The 23,415-nt window shown below is 44.0% G+C and overlaps 1 protein-coding gene and 1 pseudogene across 4 annotated transcripts in view; one reads left to right on the plus strand and one right to left on the minus strand.

Annotated features, from left to right (window-relative positions):
- Nucleotides 1-23,415, minus strand: part of LOC126297807 (protein O-linked-mannose beta-1,2-N-acetylglucosaminyltransferase 1-like) — a 1,990,313-nt gene that overhangs the window by 1,060,669 nt on the left and 906,229 nt on the right. The window lies entirely within an intron of this gene.
- On the plus strand, nt 232-9,405 carry LOC126298195 (uncharacterized; annotated as a pseudogene).

Genomic DNA, 23,415 nt, shown 5'->3' on the forward strand with positions numbered 1-23,415 from the left:
TAATTATTGCTATTCTGATCACATGACGCGCCATCTGTCGGACATTTTGTGAACTTTTGTATTTTTTTGTGCTAATAAAACCCCATGTGATTCCAAGCATGTGTGTCAATTTTTACCTCTCTATGTACATTATTCCGTGATTTATTCAGTTTTCAAATTTATACTGACTTTTTGATCACCCGGTATGTACGGTAAATGCGGAAACGTGAACTACGGCAATGCTATTACCAAATGCGTCCAAACCTGTTACGAGGTAAGTCCACAAAGTAAGTTCAGATTTTAAAAAAATGGTTCAAATGGCTCTGAGCACTATGGGACTTAACAGCTGTGGTCATCAGTCCCCTAGACGTTAGAACTACTTAAACCTAACTAACCTAAGGACATCACACACATCCATGCCCGAGGCAGGATTCGAAACTGCGACCGTAGCAGTCCCGCGGTTCCGGACTGCGCGCCTAGAACCGCGAGACCACCGCGACCGGTGGTAACATTTTCTTTCAGCTCGTCATCATCGTTGAAGTGTTGACCACCAAGGACAGATTTTAGGTGTAAGAAGAGATGAAAGTCTCTAGGATCGAGGTCCAGGCTGCATGGAGGATGATCAAACACGTCCCAGTGAAATTCCCGTAACAGTTGTTTGGACACATTCGCCGTGTGAGGTCGGGCATTATCGCGGAAAAAAATAACACCTTTTGACAGTAATCCTCGGCGTTTTTTCCGTATTGGGCGGCGCAATTTCTTAATGGTCTCGTAATAACCATGTTGATTGATTGTTTGGCCTCCTGGTAAGTAATCAATCAGCAAAATGCCTTTCCTGTTCCAAAAAAAGGTGCACATTACTTTTCGAGGTGTCAAGATTTGCTAGGCTTAACCTTCGTTGGGGATGAAGTGTGGCTCCATTTCATTGATTGATGTTTTGTTTCAGGGGTGTCGTACGATACCCAAGTTTCATCCTCCGTGACTATCCGAGAAAGAAAACCATCGCCTTCTTCATTGTAGCGTGTGAAAAACTGAAGTTTTTTGTGTTGTTCAGTAAGAATTTTGGGTACCCAACGTGAGCAAAGTTTTCGAAATTTCAGTTTTTCAGTAACAAATTCATGAATTAGTGATCGCGATATTTGCGGAACTTCCAAAGTAAGGGCACTAAGTGTAAACTTACGGTTATGCTTAATGTTATCTTCACTTGTGTGAACCAGTTCATCCGTAACCACAGATGGGCGTCCACTTCGTTCTTCACCGTGCACTTGATCACGTCCTTCATTGAACAGTCTGACTCATCTTCTAACCACTGAATCACTCATAGCATTTTGTTAGTTAACCTCGCAGATTTGCAGATGAAGTTCCTTTGGTTTAACTTTCTTTCCATTTAGAAAACAAATCACAGATGTGATTTCACACGCGGCGGCATTTTCAATTACGGCTGACATTATAAAGAAGCACTACAAAGCACACGTCGGCAGCAGCGATCTGAAAATGGCGTACGTCTTCTCCTTGAGGCAGAGTAACTGCCGCCCATGCTCGAAACTGCGATCGTAGTGCTGCCGCGGATAGATATAGAAACGGAACTTACTTTGTGGACGACCCTCGTATTATACTGTTCTTGGCTGCTACAGGACAAACACCCATAGATATCCGTCGGAGAACGAAGAATGTGTCTGTCGAAAATAAACGTTTGAAACGAGAACTGCGAGCAGTGCTGCGGCTGCTTCACGATAACGCACGTCTCCATATCGCAAATGTCGTAACGTAAAAGATACGACAAATCAAGAGACACTGGAGCACCTGCCCTATAGTCCTGATCTCTTCCCATGCGATTATAACTCCTTCAGTCCCTTAAAAAGGCCTTGAAAAGTCGGCGATTCCTGTTGGACGAGGATGTGAAGCAGGCAGTGACCGACATCTTCAAGCAGCAAGACTCGCGTATCTACAACCTGGTGCATCGGTGGAATGATTGCCTCAATACTCACGACGATTTTTCCTGATTGGCAATCGGATTCTGGACTGTACGGCCTTCGAACGGAAACTTTCTGATAGCCCCTTATACTACCTCTCTTGCACTGACCTAGTTATGTCAAAGATGCCGCTGTTTTTGATAACTGAACGTGGTGATAAGACAGAAGCATTATTTGAAGCTGTCTGCCCCTGATTCCTAATTAGCTGAAAAACTTAGTCTCACCTGCTAATTTGTCCTTTTCCTGACCGCGGTCGGCCAAGGGCTCCGTTTCGTCTAGCAGGAATTTCTGATAGCTGAAATACCATTTATAGGAGGTACACGGAAATTCAACAAATCAGAAGACAGAAAGGTCGAGTAAAAAATTTAAATACGTTGTTCGAAAAACACAATCAATTGTGAGGTAGCCTGTTAAAACGAAAAATGGCTACTCACCACGATTAAATCAAATCTGGGATGAAAAGTGTTGCTGCAGATCAAGACAAATCGGACCCTTAACTGAGCCTGAACAACTCGTCCAGCTCCTGTTTAGAGAGAGAGTGCTCTTAGTGTTACCTTACAATACTACGTATGTATGGTATCTGTCCTGTCGTAGATGCCCAACAGAACAGATGCCACTGTTTTCTGGTACAGCGGCGATAAATATCAATATTTCGATGAAGGTATAGACGTCAGCCACAACTGATCATTGAAATAATTCAATGGCGAAAGTCGAGAAATTGGGTCGGACGGAGAGCGTGCTCCGATAGCCGAAGCTGTGAAGGCGACAGCTTGTATCAAGCAGGAAATCTGGGTTTGAGTCCCAGTACAGCAAGCTGTTTCGTCCGAACAAGACACAGCCAGGGCAAAAACAGCACAGGCACAAAGATGCGAGCTGGAGCCAGTGCCTTAGAGTCTCGCCACTTGCGAGAGTTCCACCAGCGTCACGGGCGGAGCTGAGGATGAAGATATCGACTTCGCTTCGGCCAATTGCCGGTCGATTACAACTCACTAATAACCGGACGACAGCGGAGAGAAGCGAACTCGGAAGACAGAAGAGCAGCTCTCGCCCAAATGGTTGTAGATCATCGTCCGGAGCTGACTTAGGCAGGGAACTCTTAGAAGTGAACAGACAGTTGTTGTAGACTGCGTTTGCTATGTGTTGCGAAGTTTACCAACGATTATTTGCACTCAGCCGTGGGGGGCATTTTTTGTTTTATATTACCTACAGTGCTGCAGACTTCACTATTCGACAAGTCACGAAGATAAGCAAACGTTTTAACTCATTTGTGTGACTTTGTTACTATTTTGTTGAAGTGTTGTAGAACTTCGTTCTCCTATCCTGTTAACTGACCCCGGGGCATAGTTGTGTAATAGTGGCAGGGAGAAACTGTCTTAGCTGTGTGCTGCAACAGAAGCCGTTTCACGAACTCACAAACTCGGCCTAGCGTGACAACAGTGGCAGCTCGGCCTCTACAGCAGTAGCGACGAGGCCTTTTCAAAAGTACAAGTTTTCTGCTTTCGTCAGACTGTAGCGCCTAGAACAGCTCGGCCACCCTGGCCGGCTGACATCAGTACCTTACTCGAAATATTAGCCAAGAGAACTGAGACATCTGTAGCCTAGGCAGGGGCTGCACAGATTACCTGTAGCTAAAGAATGCTTTACTTTATCACGCCTACCGATCGGGATGCTAACGGTTGCATAACTATGAACTCACAACCGCAATACTAGCGGCTGTATTAAGAGTCAAGGCTGCAGTAACACGAGCTGCGCAGTGCATGGCTGACTGAGCTCGTGAGCACCCTTTTCGTCACTTCTGTTGACGCGGACACCACAATGCAGCATGCGTCCGCCATCAGAAACATGACCCCGTGGCTAACCTAAACGGGTTGCAGTTACGATTTATTCCTGCCAGCGAAGCCAGGCCTCAAAGCTGACAGGTTTGGGGTACTGGAGTGGGGGCAATTTTGAGAAGGGAGGGAAGGCCTAGTCTCCCACCGCCCCCAAGTAGCCGAGGCATACATTTAAAACTACTGGTTCGGCCAACATTTGTGAATTTTCGCCATCTTGTCAGATATCAGGATTAATGAATTCGGGGTTCGGGTCATTACTCCGCTCCCACGAGCTGACAGTGACTGCCCAAGTCTACGGTGGTCTCTCTATAATTTAAGTCGAAAATTGGTTTGATTCCATTTATTTTATAATTAATTCCGCCAAGTTTTGAAATAATTGTCAGATCAACCAGTGAGCGCACTCAATAGATTGATAAAGCTGTTGAATGTCCTTCTGAGGGATATTGTGCCAAATTCTATCCAGCTGGTCCGTTATATCGTCAAAATCCCAAGCTAGTTGAAGGGCCCTACCCATTACGCTCCAAACCTTCTCAACTGGGGAGAGATTCAATGACCTCGCTGGCCAGGGTAGGGTTTAGGAAGCACAAAGAAAAAAATGGTTCAAATGGCTCTGAGCACTATGGGACTTAACATCTATGGTCATCAGTCCCCTAGAACTTAGAACTACTTAAACCTAACTAACCTAAGGACATCACACAACACCCAGTCATCACGAGGCAGAGAAAACCCCTGACCCCGCCGGGAATCGAACCCGGGAACCGGGCGCGGGAAGCGAGAACGCTACCGCGAAGCACGAAGACAAGCAGTAAAAACACTCACCGTGTGTGGGTGGGGGATCACATTTCTGAAGTGTACCCTAGGATGGCTTGCCACGAAAGGTAACCAAACAGGGCGTAGAATATCGCCGACGTACCGCTGTGCTGTAAGCGTGCCGCGGATGACAACCGAAGGAGTCCCATTATGAAAAGAAATGGGACCGCAGACCATCAGCCCCGGTTGTCGCGCTATATGGCAGGCGATAGTCTACGAAGGGAATGGGGGCTCAGTTCGAAGTGGGACTCATCACTGATAACAATTATACTACAGTAAATAAGATTCCAGGCCGAAAACGTGTCTGGATATGCCGCTGACAGCGGTGGGATACCAACCGGACTGTCGCCCGCCATACGGTCCAACAACCAGGACTGACAGTCTGGGGTGCTATTTTTTTCTGATAACAGGACCACTTTGGTTGTCTTCCGCTCACCCTTACAGTACAGCAGTACGTCGATGATATTTTACAACCCGTCTGGTTGCATTCGCGGCAAGCCATCCTGGGGTGAATTTCAGTAAGATGATCCCAGCTGTATATGATGATCGTTTTTACTGCTTGTCTTCGCGCTTGCTAAATCCTACCTTGGCCAACAAGGTCACCGGATTTCTCCCCATTTAAGAACGTTTGGAGCATAATGGGTAGGGCCCTTCAACTAGCTCGGTATTTTGACGATGTAATGGACCAGTTGGATAGAATTTGGCACAATATCCCTCAGCAAGGACATCCAAAAGCTCTATAAATCAGTTCCAAGTTCAGTAACGTCTCACATAAGCATCAGCGGAGGTCCGACATGTTACAGATTTTCTCAATTTGTGAAGCTCTTTTTCTTGAATAAATCATGCAATTCTACTGAAATTGTAATCACTTGTTATGTACATTACATCTACCGATATCCGTCTCATTCGGATAATTTCTTCGTGGTATTTTCTGCTTTCTCTCTTACCATATACACTGATACGCAACAACATTATGACCACTGCTCACTGCGACTTTGGATGCCACCTAGTACGTTGTGGACACGTGGCACGGTAACAAAAGTATGTAAGCGGAGCAGACACGGACGGGGGATCACCCTAGCGAAGATATGGGCTGCAAATGGGGAAATCCATTGAGATATGCGACTCTGACAAAGGTCAGATTTTTGTTACTCAGATCTTGTGAACGAGTATCTAGAAAACGGCGAAGATGGGCGAATGTTCACGTGCTACTGTAGTGAGCACCTACCGAAAGAGGTAAAGAGCAGTGAAACTATCACTAGGCGCTAAATGGTTGGACATCCACGACTTTTCGCAGAACGTGCGATTCAGAGGCTCGTCTGCCTCTGAAAAGTAGGATAGTTGGTGATCTGTAGCATCTCTGCCGAAAGAGCCCAATGCTGGTACACCCACAAGGGTTTAGAAGCTCACTGTTCATCGTACATTCATCGTACTTTGTTCAACATGGAGGTCCGCAGCAGACCACCCTTACGTTTTCACATGTTGACCCAACGACATTGTCGGTTACCATTGCAGCGGACACGGGACCAAAAATTCGTCAAATGGCTCTGAGCACTATGGGAAGTAACATCTGAGGTCATCACTCCCCTAGAACTACTTAAACCTAACTAACTTAAGGACATCACACTCATCCACGCCCGAGGCAGGATTAGAACCTACGACCGTAGCAGCAGCGCGGTTCCAGACTGAAGCGTCTAGAACCGCTCGACCACATCGGCCGGCCCCAGGCACGGGACCATCAGGATTCGACCGTCGATCAATGGAAACGTGTCGGCTCTTTGGATGAATCACATTTCTGCTACGCTATGTCGATGGTCGTTTCCAGAAACGCCGTCATCGAGGTGAATGGTGACTCGAAAGGTGCTGCGGCCCCGGACGCAATGTGGTGTGAGTAGCATTGTCCTATGGGAGACATTCTCCTGCGCGTGCATGAGAACTGTGGTAGTAATCGATGACACGATGACAGTTGCGAATCACCTGCATCCATTAATGCTTAATGTCTTCCCCGAAGGTGATGTCATGCTTCAGCGATATACTTATCCGTGTTTCGGAGCATTATAGTGAAAACACGTTGATGTCTCGGAGACCAGATACGTCTCACGTAAATCCTCTTGACTCCATTCGGTCGCTATCAGCCGCCATCACCGCTACGAAAATCAGCAGTCCGTTATTTACGCGAATTACATGACCTGTGCTAGACATCTAATGACACATACTTCTACAAACCTACCAACAAACTGTCGGATTCCTGATACGCAGAATCAGTTACGTATTTCGTTCCAAAGACGGACAAACAAGCTATTATGCAGTTGGTCATAATGTTTTGCCTCATCAGCATTTATTTGGCTTCTGGATCTTTTTTCTACACAGGAATAACAACCCGTAGACAGCCATGACGTCCTACTTTTTTGCATGCTCAGTACTTCCGGTTAGTCATACACTGAAGAAACATTCTAGCATAGGTCGTAAAAGTGTTTGACACACATCCTATGCTCTGTATCTACTAAGCGAACAGGAGCCTATCCCATCGTTTACTGAAGACTTATTCTATGTTATCCTCAAATTTTCGCAGAAATTAATAGTAGCAATTATCTGTTTAGAGGAATATTCAACATGGATAGTGGGCATTAGGGAGCAGCAGCATCGGTGTATGCCGGCCGTTGTGACCGAGCGGTTCTAGGCGCTTGAGTCCGGAACCGCAAGACTGCTACGGTCGCAGGTTCAAATCCTGCCTCGGGCATGGGTGTGTGTGATGTCCTTAGGTTAGTTATGTGTAAGTAGTTCTAGGGGACTGATGACCTCAGGTGTTAAGTCCCATAGTGCTCAGAGCCATTTGAACCATTTTTGATAACATTTAAAGCAATGAGTCATTATTCTTTATTTTTTTATAACTATTATAATCCTTCAGCTTGATATCAGTCGCCATCCCTAAGTTTATGAAAAAGGTACAAAAATCGTTGTATGAAACTGTGCACGTTACAGTTCCAGCGGCGTTGTGTTTAGCTCTTTTGCGCATGCGCACATAGGAAGCCGCACGAAAGGCTGCGATGAGGAGAGAGAGCAATGTCACTCACGGAGTACCGGCCCTGGCGTGCTATGGAAGGTAGTTTTTTTTTTTTTTTTGGATACGTGTGTGTTGTGCTTAAAAACGTGTATTGTATTCTTGAATGTGATAATGTGTGCCATTATTATCATGTTTCCAGCTCACTGATTGATTCACTCTTTGGTTCTTTTATTTAGCCTTGCCTTTGCATCCCCAACAAATAAGTTCTATGACTTTAAGTGAACTTCAGCCGCTTAAGTTTTCATAGCTGCCTCTCAATGAGAAAGTTATCGTTAAGAAAAGAGGTCACTGAACACCTGATATTGTAATATCTCAGCCATGCATAGGCGCCAACAATTCGAAATCTGAATGCTATCAACGGAAAAGTTGGTTTTGCGGCTTTGAAGTTAAAAATGCACTGTTCCGCTTTCCGTGTTTGCTACTTGGAGGTGATGTAACATGGACAAAAGTTGTTTTTAGAAATATACATAAAATGAAAGAAAAAGCTACAAAGCATGCCAAGTCATAGAAGCACGTTGATAATATAGTTTCACTGTCACTTTCAGGAACCATAAATATTATGGAAGAACATAGTGAGGCACACAGACAGTCCATCAATAACATAATATAAAGGTTAAAAAGAACTGTAAAATTTTGTCCAGACTTAAGACTGCATTTTCTTTCGTGGAAACTTTGAGACACCCTTACTTGAACAAGATGGAAAAGACGATCCAGTAAACCCAGGAGTATTCAGAGGATTAGTACAATTTGCATCTATATGAGAGTAAGATTTGAAGACTCACTTAGAAACCAGTGCAGTCTTTAAAGGTGTTTCTAAGGCCATTCAGAATAAGAGATTTGACTGCATGGTACAATAAACCATGAGAAGATAAGGACGGAAATTACGAAATCTTCCTTTGGCTGCTGACGCAACAGATGTTCTGGAACAGACTAAAACACAGTACGTGTTGGATGGAGAAGTGTTTGACCGTTTTGAGGATTCTTTGTTCCAGAACATCGAATTTTAGATGGCATAGCAGATTATGCCACTGAAGAAACAGTAGGAATTTTGAAATACTTGAATGATGATAATTTCAAGTTTTGGGTTGGGCTCCTTTGTAAAATTATGCCTCTTGTCGATAAAAATTAGTACAAAATGCAATTCCGAGAAATTAATATGTTTAATGTCGATGAATGCATATCATTTCAAAACTGCTATGTTTGATTATAAAACTCAACGTACTATTTTCTTCCTTCAGAGACACTCATGGCAGGTGAGTGTATGTGTGTTTATGCGATGGACAGTTATTCTCCCACTAAACGCTTACCACCAGCTAAATTGTTCAACAAGAAATGCTTCACTAGTTTTAAGAACGCACATGTTACAGAATAACAGTACTGACCACTGAAACATATCCAGTGATTGGCAAAGAAAAGATTGGAAAGGAACTAAAAATGTTCTATTGTAGGTCTGATATTCATGAATGTTGCAGGTTAATCGAGCTGCTGAAATTGGTCTTGGAAAATCATCTCGAAGGTGTCAAATTACGAAACTGATAAAAAGACGTTGACAGTTCCTGTGACTGCATCAGAAGCAGAATGCTGCTACTGAACACTGAAAAGAACCATGGATTCGGAAAGACTAAATTTCCTTGAAGTGGTTTCAATAGAGAAAAATTCCATCAGTTGTCATCAAGGGATCAAGTTGAAAATTATTGATCTTTCCTGCACAGTTTACAATAAGAAGAACGTGTTTGATTTCAAATGAATATATTAAGCTTGAACTGTAACAATTTAGGATAAAGTAAGTAAAAAGAGTTTGATTTTTTCTTTTATGGTTTTATCATGTTTGTGAATAAAGTTTATTTCTATACATATTTGTTTGCTTTTACACACTTGTAAATCAATGGCTAATTTTTTTTTTTTCTGAAGCAGCACCCTCACTAATTTTAGCTACGAGCCGCCACTCGCTACGACGGAAAAGTCCCTTCCTTTGTCCCCTTTGATGTGATGTACCGCTTGGTCCCGCGCCTGTCCGTGGCCGGAATCCACGCGCTCAGTAACGACGTGTCGCGCGGGCCAAATTATGCGACGCATTCGTCCGAAGATTAACTAGGTGTCGTTTATTGGCGGGTCCGGATCAATTTACTACACTGCCATACTCACAAATTGGTGTTAACAACGGTCGCTAGACTCGCTTCGACCCCCGAGACACCGCTAAACTTGTCACTCCTCCAGAATGATTCCGAGATCAGGCCACTGGATAGCAAAAGATACACCGCTAACAGCTGATACGCCACATACAGCTGGCTTCTAACAGCCTCCACCGATAGTCTCCACAAAGGCAAAGGAAATCAGTTCAAAGTAAACATTTCTCAGGTCACACACAATAATAATGAATATTGCATAATTTGTGTATGAGTCTGTGTAAGAATCAATATAGCCTGTGTTTAAGTTATAGCTAACAGACTACAATGGAAAAAATAAATAAACATAGCCTGTGTTTAAGTTATAACTAACAGACTACAATGGAAAAAATAAATAAACAAAATTAAATAAATAAAACACAAACCCCCTACTTCAAGTTTTCACAGAAACAAGGATAACTTATTAGCTTCAATTAGACCTTGTAACCTCCAGTCAGCGAATAGCTCAAAGATCTGATACGATGCGTCTGTCGCAGAGTATGTGCACACTCGCTAATCCGCTACGCTCGCCTAGAAAACGGAAAACCACTACTCAGATGTCTATACCTGCATAAGGAGAAAAACTTTTGCAGTCACTTAGTCTTTCGGTATTGGAAATAATTAGTCAAATAAAAATCAGTTTTAGTATACCACAATTTTGAATTGGACCAAAAAGTATAAAATAATTCCTCCAAGCCCCCTACAGATTCCTAATCCCAGACAGATAGACCTTAAAATTTGTGATTGTGAATTTTTAATAGCTATGAAAATGCTTGTAAGATTTAAAACGAAAACCATGGGCCGCGTGCAATATATAATTAATCATGAACAGTTCGCCTCCTTAATATTATCTGTTGCACGAGCCCTACTTTTTTTGTTTTCAATCTATCACGGAAGCATACCCAGCAATGTGGTGGCCAAAAAATGCAGGGGCAGCCTTGTATACATCACAGTAACAACATGTATGAACCCTCCGCCAAAAAATCCAATGCCTCCACGCTGACGCAAATGTTCACAGCAGTAATAAAAAAGGCTATCCTTGTTTACACCAACGAAGAAACTGTACGTGAACTGAAGTCAAGCCCACGAATCAATTCACAAAGCAATACGTATCCAGAGTATTAATGGACCTCGCTTGTTAGTAAGAGTATTCTCAGAATCGCACGACACTTATAAAAATATGGCTTTGGTTTACCTAAAAAAAAAAATGGTTCAAATGGCTCTGAGCACTATGGGACTTACCTGCTGTGGTCATCAGTCCCCTAGAACTTAGAACTACTAAAACCTAACTAACCTAAGGACATCACACACATTCATGCCCGAGGCAGGATTCGAACCTGCGACGGTAGCGGTCACGCGGTTCCAGATTGAAGCGCCTAGAAGTGCACGGCCACACCGGCTGGCGGTTTACCTCAGCAAGCATCATGTAGAAGCATCTGGAACAACCCCATACGAATATCGATGTAGCGATGGCTCAAAAATAATGACCACCCCCCAAAATATTGCAAGCACCAACTACTACTGCTAATACTGCCTCACAACCACTCCTAAATGATCCAACTGGGCACCTCATTCCTACCATATTTCTCCCAAAACTCATATTTTGGGCTTACCGTTGCTATCTTCTACACCTGTCGCAATCACCCCATTTCACATGATTTCCTAACCCTCGTAGACCGAAATTTTACGACACACATGATCTTTGTCTACCTTGGCCTTCCTCCTGCATATGCGCCGAAAATCGGGATTGCCACATGATATGCACTAAATTAAACAAAACACCTACAAACTCTACAAAGTATTGGAAAGTATTCCATAGTTCTCCAGAAACAACCAACGCACACATATCCCACCCTACATAACAAAGACCAGTTTCTGACGACCTCGCAATAACCCACCACATCTCATCCTGCCTGAGAGACACATTCACCATCCCACATGATAACAGTCTTGATTATTCGATCGATCCCAGTGTGTATGAACGTACCAGCATTGCTATCCCACATCTCACACGAGACTTCAAACAGTCACACGGCACCCACAAACAGAACTAAACACGCCAATAACAACTGAAGACATCACGCAAAATTCGCTTAAAAGCGAAACACTGCGCCTGGTCACTATACAGTTACTCAGTACCATATCAAGGAATATCCCACAGCCTGCGACGAAACCCAGAGCTCATCGTCCATCCTGATAAATCACACTCTCAGAGCTCATCCTATTGACCTATGAGAGCTTCACAGAGGCTTATAGATCGTCGTTTATTCCTCGGTCAATTGGAGAGCGGAACAGAAAACGAAATTACTAGTAATGGTACAAAATACTCTCCGCTACGCATCGTAAAGTGGCTTGCGTGGTATGTATGTAGATATAGGTGTAGATGCAGACGTCAGTTTTCTACAAAAAATTTGAAACCATCCTCACCCAACGAATCCATCTGCACCTTGAAAGCCATACCTAACAAAGAAAGGTGCTTTTTTTCCAACTATTCCATCGATGATCAACTTCTTTAACATACCCACATCATCTCCCATCAACTACATAAATGGAAATCCCTCGATATCCAAGAAGCCTTGGACTGAGTACGGCACTCAAAAATTGTAACCTCTCAGTTACCTATATACGCTTTATAGTATCCTTCCTTCTTCACTGTTCTACATAAGTCATAAGCAACAAACCTGCTTCTGCCCACTCAGGTAAGCCTAAGCTTCTGCTCGCTCACCTCTCCTCTTGTACACTGCTCTAATCATCAACCCCCATCTGCCTCCTGAAATATACTGATGACACTGGCTACCTAGCCACCCACGACACCCTTCAACTCTCTCATGTCACATTTCAATGCCATTTGAATCTCCTGATCGAGTGGTGCAATACGTAGAAACTCAAGTAAATTCACAAAACAAGCCAATCCGCCACCTTTGGTCACACCATTCGGCATTTTCGTCGTCCAGATTTCCATCTCTCCATCTAAAACCAACCCATCCCCCTAACACAGTAAAGTATTGAGGACTAACCCTCAACAGAAAATTAAGATGGAATGCACGTCTCCGTACCATCTAACACAAAGACAGAAACTGAATAAAACTACTAACAGGTCACAGCTGGGGTCTACATCTTTCTGATATAATCCTCACCTATAAATACGTCGTCTACCCCATTCTCGCATAAGTCTATGTTACCATTATCACAATATCACCTAAATTCTTCACGTCCTTTGACATCCTGGAAAGACATACACTACACCTCACCTTCCACATCGGCTTATCTTTCCCAACTCGCATCCTGTACCACCTCGTTCACGTCCCAAATCTTTTTCTCTTCCAAGAATAACTTCGTATCCAACACACTAATCGCAAAATCCAATCCCAGATCCCAAAAGCCCACTCACTAGTCACTAATTCAGATAACTTGCTTCGCCACTGCATCCACGTTCCACCTTTCATACAGCTCCATGCGTTATCCGTCGTCTCCTGCCGGAATTTTAATCAAGTACCGCTCTACAACGATGAAATCCGTCCTCACATATCCCCTTCTCACAACCGTAGTCACAACACTCCACAGCATCCTTACGCTTTTCTCTCGCCCCAGATGAGGTAGAGGATAACACAGTGCTACCTCCTGGTGCCACAAAACGGAGTGTCCCGACGGAGGTGTCATGCACAGAAACGACGCAGTGACTGATAATGCGATGGATGGTGCCGCTGGTCCATACCACATGGCCCCCGCCGGAGCGGACGTCACTCTCCTGGCAGACATGGATACCCAACAATAGCGGCTGGCTACGCTCAGTGTCAGTAACATCTGTGCGCGTCATAATATGACGATGTTACATGATACACTGGGCGCAGCAGATGTAGACTTAGCTCTCCTCCAGGAGGTGTACGTCACGGATTTCGTCGGCCCTTTTGGATACACCTCTCACGTCTCCCACTGGTGGTTTCATGGCAGTCCTTCTCAATGATGGCATAATTGCTGAAGACATAGATTTCCTCCTGACGCGAGTAATATGACCCTCACTCTACATGAGGTCAGAATCCACACGCCCTCTGGAACCGGATATCGCTTGAACTGTCCACTTTCTTCGCAGATGCGGTCGTGCGCCCTGCATTGGACATCAGGACGCCTTCATTTTCGGTGGGGATTTTAACTCCACCCAGGCGGCGAAGTACCAAATGCCACACTATGTTCAAATACTCAAAGGTGTATGAATTCCTAAGGGACCAAACTGCTGAGGTAATGGGTCCCTAGACTTACACACTACTTAAACTAACCTATGCTAAGTACAATACACACACCATTGCCCGAGGGAGGACTCGAACACCCGGCTGGAGGGGCCGCGCAATCCTTGACATGCGCCCCAAACCGCGCGGTCACTCTGCGCGGCCCACACTATGCCCTTGTACAGCACTCTCCACCATCATAACCAACCTATGACTCGTGGACACGTGGGAGCATACGCATGGCGATAGAGAGGGTTTCACGCACTATACTAGCCACTCCTCCAGCTGCATAGACCGTGTCTATTTCTCGCACTCCTGTGTTTCGGTACACAGGCTGCTGAAATATTGTCCGTTGGATTTTCCGACCATGCGGCCCATATATGCCCTTTCACCCTGCGCTGCCAGGTGGTATGGAATGGGCGAAGCCCCTGGAAATTGACCAAGTCAGTCCTACATTCGCCTGAAAGCTGACAGCTCCTGGAGGCAACGTGGACGTCTTGCACCCAGCAGCGTAGGGCTTACCTGACAGCACTCTCTTAGTAGCTGCTATGTGCCAAGCCTGCTCTTACGGCACAGCACAGAGGCCATCTCCCGCAGGGAGCACACACTAGACTTATAATGCAGCATTTTGAGTTGTCGTTCAGCAATGCCGCACTTGTCTGCATGTCAGCAAGCAATGAACAGTGTGACGGGAAATATCACAGCACTCATCAGGCGGAACGTCGAAGGGACGATTGTTTGTGTATGCCGCATAGATAGAATAGACCACGAAGGGACATCGATGTACTACATGATCGCTGAACGCCGGTGACAGCGGCAGGTGCTGATCCATGCTGTAGCCTTGCCTGGTGGTCCTTGTGTTACTACGCAACGTGAGATCAAGCCTGCTGTCCATGCTCACTACTGCCAACTGTTCGTGGACCATCATCATCCCACGGACGCGGTTGAGGTGATCTCTCGCCGTATATATGGCATGCTACTGTGGGACACGCAGATGGAATTACCTGAGGACATGCGTGATGGAGGAGGACGTCACTGAAGCGACTCACTTGTCACCAGACCTCTCGTTAGAGTTCTACAGGTGGAAACTGCATCAGTGACTATTGTCCCCCTTCGCTCTTGAACTCTGACAAGAAGATTTTTACCCAGCTTCTTGTAGAGCACCTCTGAAGAATCGCTCGCTTCGTGGTCTCCCACGACCTGGTGTCTTTAGGAGGCGATCACAATATCCAGACTACGTTATGTCGATACTGCGCATGACCGCACTTGCATGGACACGGGCGCATGATGGGGGTCTTGGCACGTGTGGTGTGCACGTTGCCTTGTCTGCGGCGAAGCGAGCGATGTTTGAAGTTTGGTCCACCAGATGTTGGTGCTCATCGCATGCACGCACAACTCCTAACAGCGTCACCGCACAAATGCTTCTCTTCTCGGACGCGGACTACGTTGCGCGGGCGAAGACTTACTCAGTGGTTTAGATTAGCCGATACACTGTCCATTACCTGTTTGGTGGTGGTGACAAATGAGCCCTCGATTTCTGGTAATACCTTAACGGCCAACATTGTGCAGTTGTCAAGAACCCTAAGTACCATCAACATTTCCCAAACTCTTTCTGGAGTGCTTTCCACAATCCCCCACGCAGCTGATCATCCACGCCAGGAGCAGTTGTAGTAAGTTCCTTCTACGATTTTACAGATTAGATCCTCTCAGCGGTAATTCGACACATCTGCGAGAAGACGTGCATCGATAATCTGCTGATGCATCGCCACCACGCGAGTTTTTACCCTACTGAAGTTCAAGGCGATTGACAGTCTTTTCAAGGACCTGCTAGAGTGACGGAGATATTTTTAAAAAATAAAAAAATATAAAATACCTCCCTTGTATCCTCCTTTCCTGTGTTTGGTAGATGTTGTTGGGGTCTTACTGACAGAGGCCTATGCCTGAAGTGGTGCAGCTTTTTTTGGTGCTTCCTCGCAAGTTTAAGGTAAAAGTGGCGGTATTAGTTTCTCCTTGTTTTGTAGGCTTAGGTGTAGTCAGGAAACTGAGGGACTTAGTATTTCTTTAAAGTCGGTTACCTGCTGCTGCACAGTATTATAGGGGCTGTGTTCGAACCTAATGCAAACCGAATTTTTTCCTTAATGCGAAAAGTTGGGTATTCATCACAATACTGTAAATTTAGGACACGACTAAAGCAATGTACGTAAGCTTTTTTCTGAAGTTCCAGTTTCAAGTGACTATACTGAGCTGGCAATACTTGCAGATGGTTTCCACATACTTAAAAATTTTCACAGCGCTATCATTGCAATGGTAAATGATAAAGGAAAAAAAAGAAAGCAAGAAACCCGGGTTCGAATCCTGGTTAGGCACAAATTTTCAACTTGCACAATGATTTATATCAATGCCCAGAGGGAGCTGATATCATTAATTCCTTCGTGTCTTGATTCATAATGGCTGCAGGATCAAAGTGGTATCTGTCCTTTCGGACATGTCCGAAAGATCAGACATTACATATGTAGAAATGTTGATAATACCCTGGTACAATGTAAATCATCAAAATTTAACATTTTTCAACCAAAAAGATAAGCAATGCAGGCAACTAGCTTCTTCCTTACTCCGTGGCCAATCGCGAATTGCTCGCTGCACTCGCTGACAGAATTCAGCGGTTCGCTGTTTGCATTGTTTAGCACTGCTAAGGTATATTAACTGTCAGATTAAACTATTTCAAGTTTAATTTACAATAGTCACTGTATTATTTCACACGTGGAAGTGACTGCTGTATCCTCACAGCGTTCTTGTTCCTTTGCCTAATTAAAACCCGATGTTTTTCTGCGCAGTTGGCGACAATTTTAATGAGGAGCTTATTACATATGCTAAATTAAAAAGCCTGAGCAGCTTAACAAAATGGATGGTGTACCTTGTACTCAGTAAATAAAATATTTAATAAATTACGTAGCTTACAAAGCGTATTATTAACTCTGTTTTCAGAATCCGTGCGATCTCCTCGTTGCTGCTCCCACTCTTTGAACGAGTAAAATGAACTACGGTAAAGGCAAAATTCATTTTTCAGCGACAAACAGCAAAGAAAAAGAGATAGTTTTCACGACAACGTCCAAGAAATAACGATCAAGTGAGCGACTCTTTTGTTCAGTGCGTTGATACGTCTACGTAGGGCAGTAGAAGGTTCCGCGTGCAGCTCGCAGTGCTGCTATTTTTTATTACCGCTGCTCGACCCGAGCCGCGCTGCGCCCAAGTCTACATCGCCGCATAAACTTAAAATACGTGACGGCTCTACAGAACTGCTGACACAGGTGGGCCGGGCTTAAACATACGCCCCGTATCTCTCTGTCTCAGCCCCGCTGCCAGAAAAGAAACGAAACAAGAGACGGGAACACGCCCTTGCGACAGCCACCAACAGGGGTAACTACCCCGCCTGCTACATCTTTAGCACTGCGGGGCACCAAGCAAGACTTCTGCTAATACCACGTGCTCCTGTTTTATCTTCTCTGAAAAAGAAAGATACTTTTATTCATTTTATTCCTTGCAGCTATGATAGACTGCATATTCAGTTACGACCGTATACGTCAATGAGATATTTAAACTACACTGTGTACAGACTCTCGAATTTTGGATTTCTGAGTTTCCTATCAGGGTTCGTCTAATTATCTCACGGTAAGGTTCTGCGAGCATCTCCTTGGCCCATGAGTTTTTTCTTCCCCTCGACTGAACCACTCCCCCTGTCTTAAACGTATAGACTTGCTCGGATTTGAGGAAGATTTTTTATCTTTTAATTTTATTTGACGGCCTTTGGATACACCAATACAGCCAGTACAAACTTATAATGTTGCCTATACTTTGAAGGTCTCAAACAATCTACAGTTGCTAGAACTTCTGACAAATTTAGAACAGTGATGTGGAGGGAAGGTTAATTAGAGAGGAAACATTGTCTGAAATGTCATGATAAATCGTTTTGTTGAATATTTTATTTCAGCAATAAATAATTGTATGATAACGTGATAACACCAAATTATCATCATTTTTTTCGAATTAATCGACAAATCGTCACGGCTGCTTACATCTTGCTTCTTTTGTACCCAGTGTTTGTTTTAACTCCCGACAACTATGCACCGTACGAAAATATGTTCTAGGTGAAAAGGTTCAGATGCCTCTGAGCACTATGGGACTCAACTGCTGTGGTCATCAGTCCCCTAGAACTTAGAACTACTTAAACCTAACTAACCTAAGGACATCACACACGTCCATGCCCGAGGCAGGATTCGAACCTGTGACCGTAGCAGTCACACGGTTCCAGACTGCGCGCCTAGAACCGCGAGACCACCGCGGCCGGCGTGAAAAGGTGATATTAGTGAAGGGAACATCTGTCTGTGCTACAACTGTCCACCTCCTGCGTTAACTTCATGTTTCGAAATGTGAACCCCCCATTTTTATTGCATATTCGGATTCTACGCCAAAAAGTACGTACGGTTTACTCACAGCATTGTTTCCCATCGGTCGTAGATAGCGCTGTAATCGACAGTATCAGCTGTGCCTGTTTTTGCAATTAATAATCTACAAATTTGATTCTACATTTAGTTTACGCTATGAATGTTAACCTTTTGTATTCTAACGGTTGATATTAATGTTCAAATGTTACTTGAGTGTTGCAAATGTGATTGAACAGTACAAATAATATGGCTAAACAATGATATTTCTGGTAAACAAGCTGCTTATATGGTAACGTAGTTTTCTGTTCCCGGGATTGAGTGCGGTAAATCCTCAAACCATCGGAATGCTTGAATTCGGTGGCCGCCATCGAACCCCGCCACCAGGGTGATTTATTTCGATGTGTGTTTCCATCTGGTCGCTACGCGGCTACCGGGGGAATGCAAACCACAACCATAGTAATAAGGTAAAATGTCGATGAAGTGATAGTCAAAGGCGCACTTTCTATGGAAACTCACCGAAATCAAGCACCCCACCGGTAAGAGGCAAGGGCACTCAGCGACATCAAGAAACCCAATGTTAAGAGGCAGAAGGAGTCGGCTATATCAAGCATCCTAATGGGAACAGAAAACTATTACCTCCACGTCTTTGTTTCCGGATCACAGTAAACGTAGTTTCTTACCAGACATTGCAATGGCTAAAGATATTGTACCGTGAAATCAAATCTGCAACACTGAAGTAAATTTAGAACATAAATAATAACCATTAGAACACAAATGATCATTTTAACATCGCAAATGAATTGTAGAATCAAAAGGACCGTTTCTTAATTCCAAAAACAGGCACACTTGCTACTTGCCAATTACAGCGCGATCTGCCACGAATGGTAAACAATGGTTTGCGTAAACCGTCCGGATTTTTCGTGTAGTGTCAGAATATGCAATAAGAAAGGGGACTACCATTTGAAAATACGAAGTTGAACCCCCCACGAATGAGGGTTGGGTAGATAGTGGTCATTTGCAGCACAGGCAGATGCCCCTTTCACGAGCATTAACTTTCTACCCAGAACATTGTTTTCGTTTTCGAGATATTTAGTTGTGTATCAAAACATGTTTGTACAAATATTACGCCGGTCGTACTTGGCATGTTTGTATTTTGATATTTTGTACGTCAATGTTATTCCGAAGACAGAATATTCACACAATATACGTGTAGAAAAGGTTGGAAAACAAAACAAAACAAAAATCACAGTCAATAATAGAAGAAAATTGTATTATTGGAACTCCGATGTACATATTTTCCCTTTTTAATCTGCGCTGTATGATTAATTGTAACTCAATTGGCGAACAGTGGTAGAAGCCGCTACCGGAGCGCTCTTCTATGGGGAATTGGAAATTCGCGCAGTGCTGTCATGAGCAAAAAGAACGATTTATTGAAACTGCGAAAAGGAACGATCGTTGGATTTAGGATTAAGGGCCAAGTATTTCTGAAATGACAAATTTTGTGAATTGTTCGCGTCCTGTGTACTGCAAACTGCTGTAGTAAAACGGAGCAGAGGGATAGTATCTGCAGCCATGCTAACGACAGTGCTTTAACGGAGAATTCTTGTCATTATTCGATAGTATGGAAACGGGACCTTCTCCTCACTGACAAATGGTAGAATTTACCGTGATTCACTTTCTTCCCTTCAGAGAACAGTGTTGTGTCAAACAATGGAAAACAAATTCTGCATCCATTACTGCGAAAATACGTGGCGGAGTGGCAGCTTTCGGTTGGTGAACTGATTTCGGCGGCGTGTTCTAATACTGTTAATTAACGTGGTGGCCACGCTTAATAAATTTAATAAGGATTATAGTGTTGTCGATCATATTGACTCGTATGGTTGTTTTGTAAAAAAATCGTCAGAACAACCCTATCGTGACCTCCAAGTGTTTCCATGCCTCCAGGATCATCGGATCTTAACCCCTATTCAATATCAACGGTACCATTAGGATCGTCATGTTCGCTGTGCGAATTCTCGATCCTGTGCTCTTCAGTAACTGTGTCAATCACTGCAGACGATATAGCCGCATATACCCGTAGAATGAGCAACAAATTCAGCCACATGTACTTCCGTCTAACTGCTCTCAGTACAGAAAACGTTGGTCAATCTGGATGCTAGCAAGTATCCATACTAATGTGAACGGATTGTTCATATGCTCCTTCTCCCAGACGCCATTTCATTTGTTCAAAAGCCGGCCGTTGTGGCCGAGCGGTTCTAGGCGCTACAGTCTGGAACCGCGCGACCGCTACGGTCGCAGGTTCCAATCCTGCCTCGGGCATGGTTGTGTGTGATGTTCTTAGGTTAGTTAGGTTTAAGTAGTTCTGAGTTCTAGGGGAATGATGATCTCAGCAGTTAGGTCCCATAGTGCTCAGAGCCATTTGAATTTGTTCAAATTAGTATGTCACGTATCTGTAGTCATGGCAAGTATCAACAGTTCAACTGCCTTACATATTTTCTATTCTGAATCTTCGTGATCTCTCTCAACCCCTCTTGAACTCAGTAAAGACGCTTCACGTCCAAAGAAATTTTGCTTAACCTTACGGTATCAGAGGACATCTCATTCAGCTCAATGACCGAATATGGGGGTTTCCTTGAAGGATAATACTCTGAAAGTGAGTTTGGTAAATCTTAAATTGATGTAAGATACCGTGAACAGCACAAATTTGGCGGTGAATACTTCCAAAATACCAATCATCAATCTGCTCATGTATGAAACAGGAACTCGAAACTTCTCAGTAAAGGCGCCAAATCTCGTAAAAAGAAAACGAAAAGTATAGGACGTAGCTGTGCAACGTTAAGTGTAGAATCTTTTTTTTTTTTTTTTTTTTTTTTTTTTTTTTTTTTTTTTTTTTTGCATGCAGACCGAAGTATACTTGTTTGAGCTTATCAGCTGCTCAAACTGTCTCCAAACTTGAAACAAAGAAACTCTTGCCTGCAACAAAAATGATCATTAACAGCCCTTCGCTTTGAATTGTAGTTGACTTCACAGCATCAACTACGTCACCGAAGTTAAATTTCATGGAAAATTACAGTTCATTTTTGGCGTCAATATGCCTAGCAATACCTTGTAGCAGAGTGCGTGCAGATTTTGCTGGAAATGGAATATCAGGTGAGCGAAGCAGGCAGTGGCAGCGCACTGCAGCTGTTACGGCTGCCCTGTTAAAATTAAAGGCAATATGTGAAACGTGCCAGCGAAACAAGGCTGTGCCGGTACTACGTACTCGTGCTTTCGCAGGACGGACGTTGGCCAACTTCGGCAGAGAGAACAAGCTCTCAACATGCTGCGCCGACCCTTACTTACAAGAGAACAAGAGAGAAACGCGGGTACATTGTGTGTGAGCGAAATCCAGGTTCAAAACTTCTCACGCAACGCTAATTAGATGCTGTGAGTACGAACCCTGTCAGAGCAGTACTCTACAATGCTGAAAAGTTACAAAACCGAAAGAAGAAATTTGGTCATTTTGTTAATGTGGAACTGTTGAGACACGACACTCCTTTAACAATTGGAGACAAAGTCAGTAAACGTGTCCGCTATCGTGTTACATGCGATCCCAAGATGAAAATTTATAAACGATGTAACACTCCCGTGGAAGAAAGTTTTACCTAGGAATTCATACGACACTACTTTGAGACAGGCAGAGAGAGAGAGAGAGAGAGAGAGAGAGAGAGACTGTCAGAGATGTGCAGCATCGTGTCTGGTAGCATTCAATAACCTAGCAGTAATGATAATTGAAACATTCTTTGAGTTTCAAGTGAAGAGCTGCTAAGCAGTAAATGTAGCTAGTAGCTGGCAGAGACCCATGAAGAAGCATTTTCTTTATACGTACATTTTTCGTCGGTTATTTCAGTAAATCCGATAAGCACCTTGTTTTGTTTCGGTGATTAAGTGTATCTCTGGGTTTCGGCGCTGGCATGCTAAGTTGTCTTTGTACAGCACTTTCTAGCATTGCATAATGCGAGAGATACCAAAAGCCGGCCGAAGTGGCCGTGCGGCCGCTACGGTCGCACGTTCGAATCCTGCCTCGGGCATGGATGTGTGTGATGTCCTTAGATTAGTTAGGTTTAAGTAGTTCTAAGTTCTAGGGGACTTATGACCACAGATGTTGAGTCCCATAGTGCTCAGAGCCATTTGAACCATTTGAATCCCCCTGACATGCTTTCTATATCCTCCACTGCTAGTGCTGCCATATGCCGTCTCTGAGTGCTTATTGCACGTTGAGGTCGAAAGTAGGTGGCAGTCACATTAATGTGACTGGGCTGAGTAGTATTTTCATAAGATAGCTGTCTTCCAGTATCTTTTTTAATACTGACCGAAGATAGTATGGTGAGTCTGTCTTCTAACATGGACATTCGATGCCTGTTATTGATCAGTTCCAGTTCTGATGGTTCAAATGGCTCTGAGCACTATGGGACTTAACCTCTGAGGTCATCAGTCCCCTAGAACTTAGAACTACTTAAACCTAACTAACCTAAGGACAACACACACATCCATGCCCGAGGCAGGATTCGAACCTGCGACCGTAGCGGTCGCGCGGTTCCAGACTGTAGCGCGTAGAACCGGCTCCAGTTCTGAAAATGATCTTTTCGTAATACTGATTGTGGTAACATATGACAGGTACATTCTTAGGGTGATCTCGATATTAATAAATCATCTTTGACGTTTCGTTAGTCATGGTTTGGGTGAAATGATTTACGGAAGAAATGGACTTTTCACGAAACGATCTAGTTTCATACCGCCCTTTCCATTAACCATTTTTAAAACTTTTAGTAGTTTTGCCAACGGAATTGTCACGCGCTTGACAAGGTGCCGCAGAATCTGACGCGAGTGAGCCCGAGGTTTTAAAGGCCAATGATGATTCTATTCGTACCAGCTGTCTACTGAAAGC

This window comes from Schistocerca gregaria, chromosome X (assembly GCF_023897955.1).
Source record: "Schistocerca gregaria isolate iqSchGreg1 chromosome X, iqSchGreg1.2, whole genome shotgun sequence".
Taxonomy (NCBI): domain Eukaryota; kingdom Metazoa; phylum Arthropoda; class Insecta; order Orthoptera; family Acrididae; genus Schistocerca; species Schistocerca gregaria.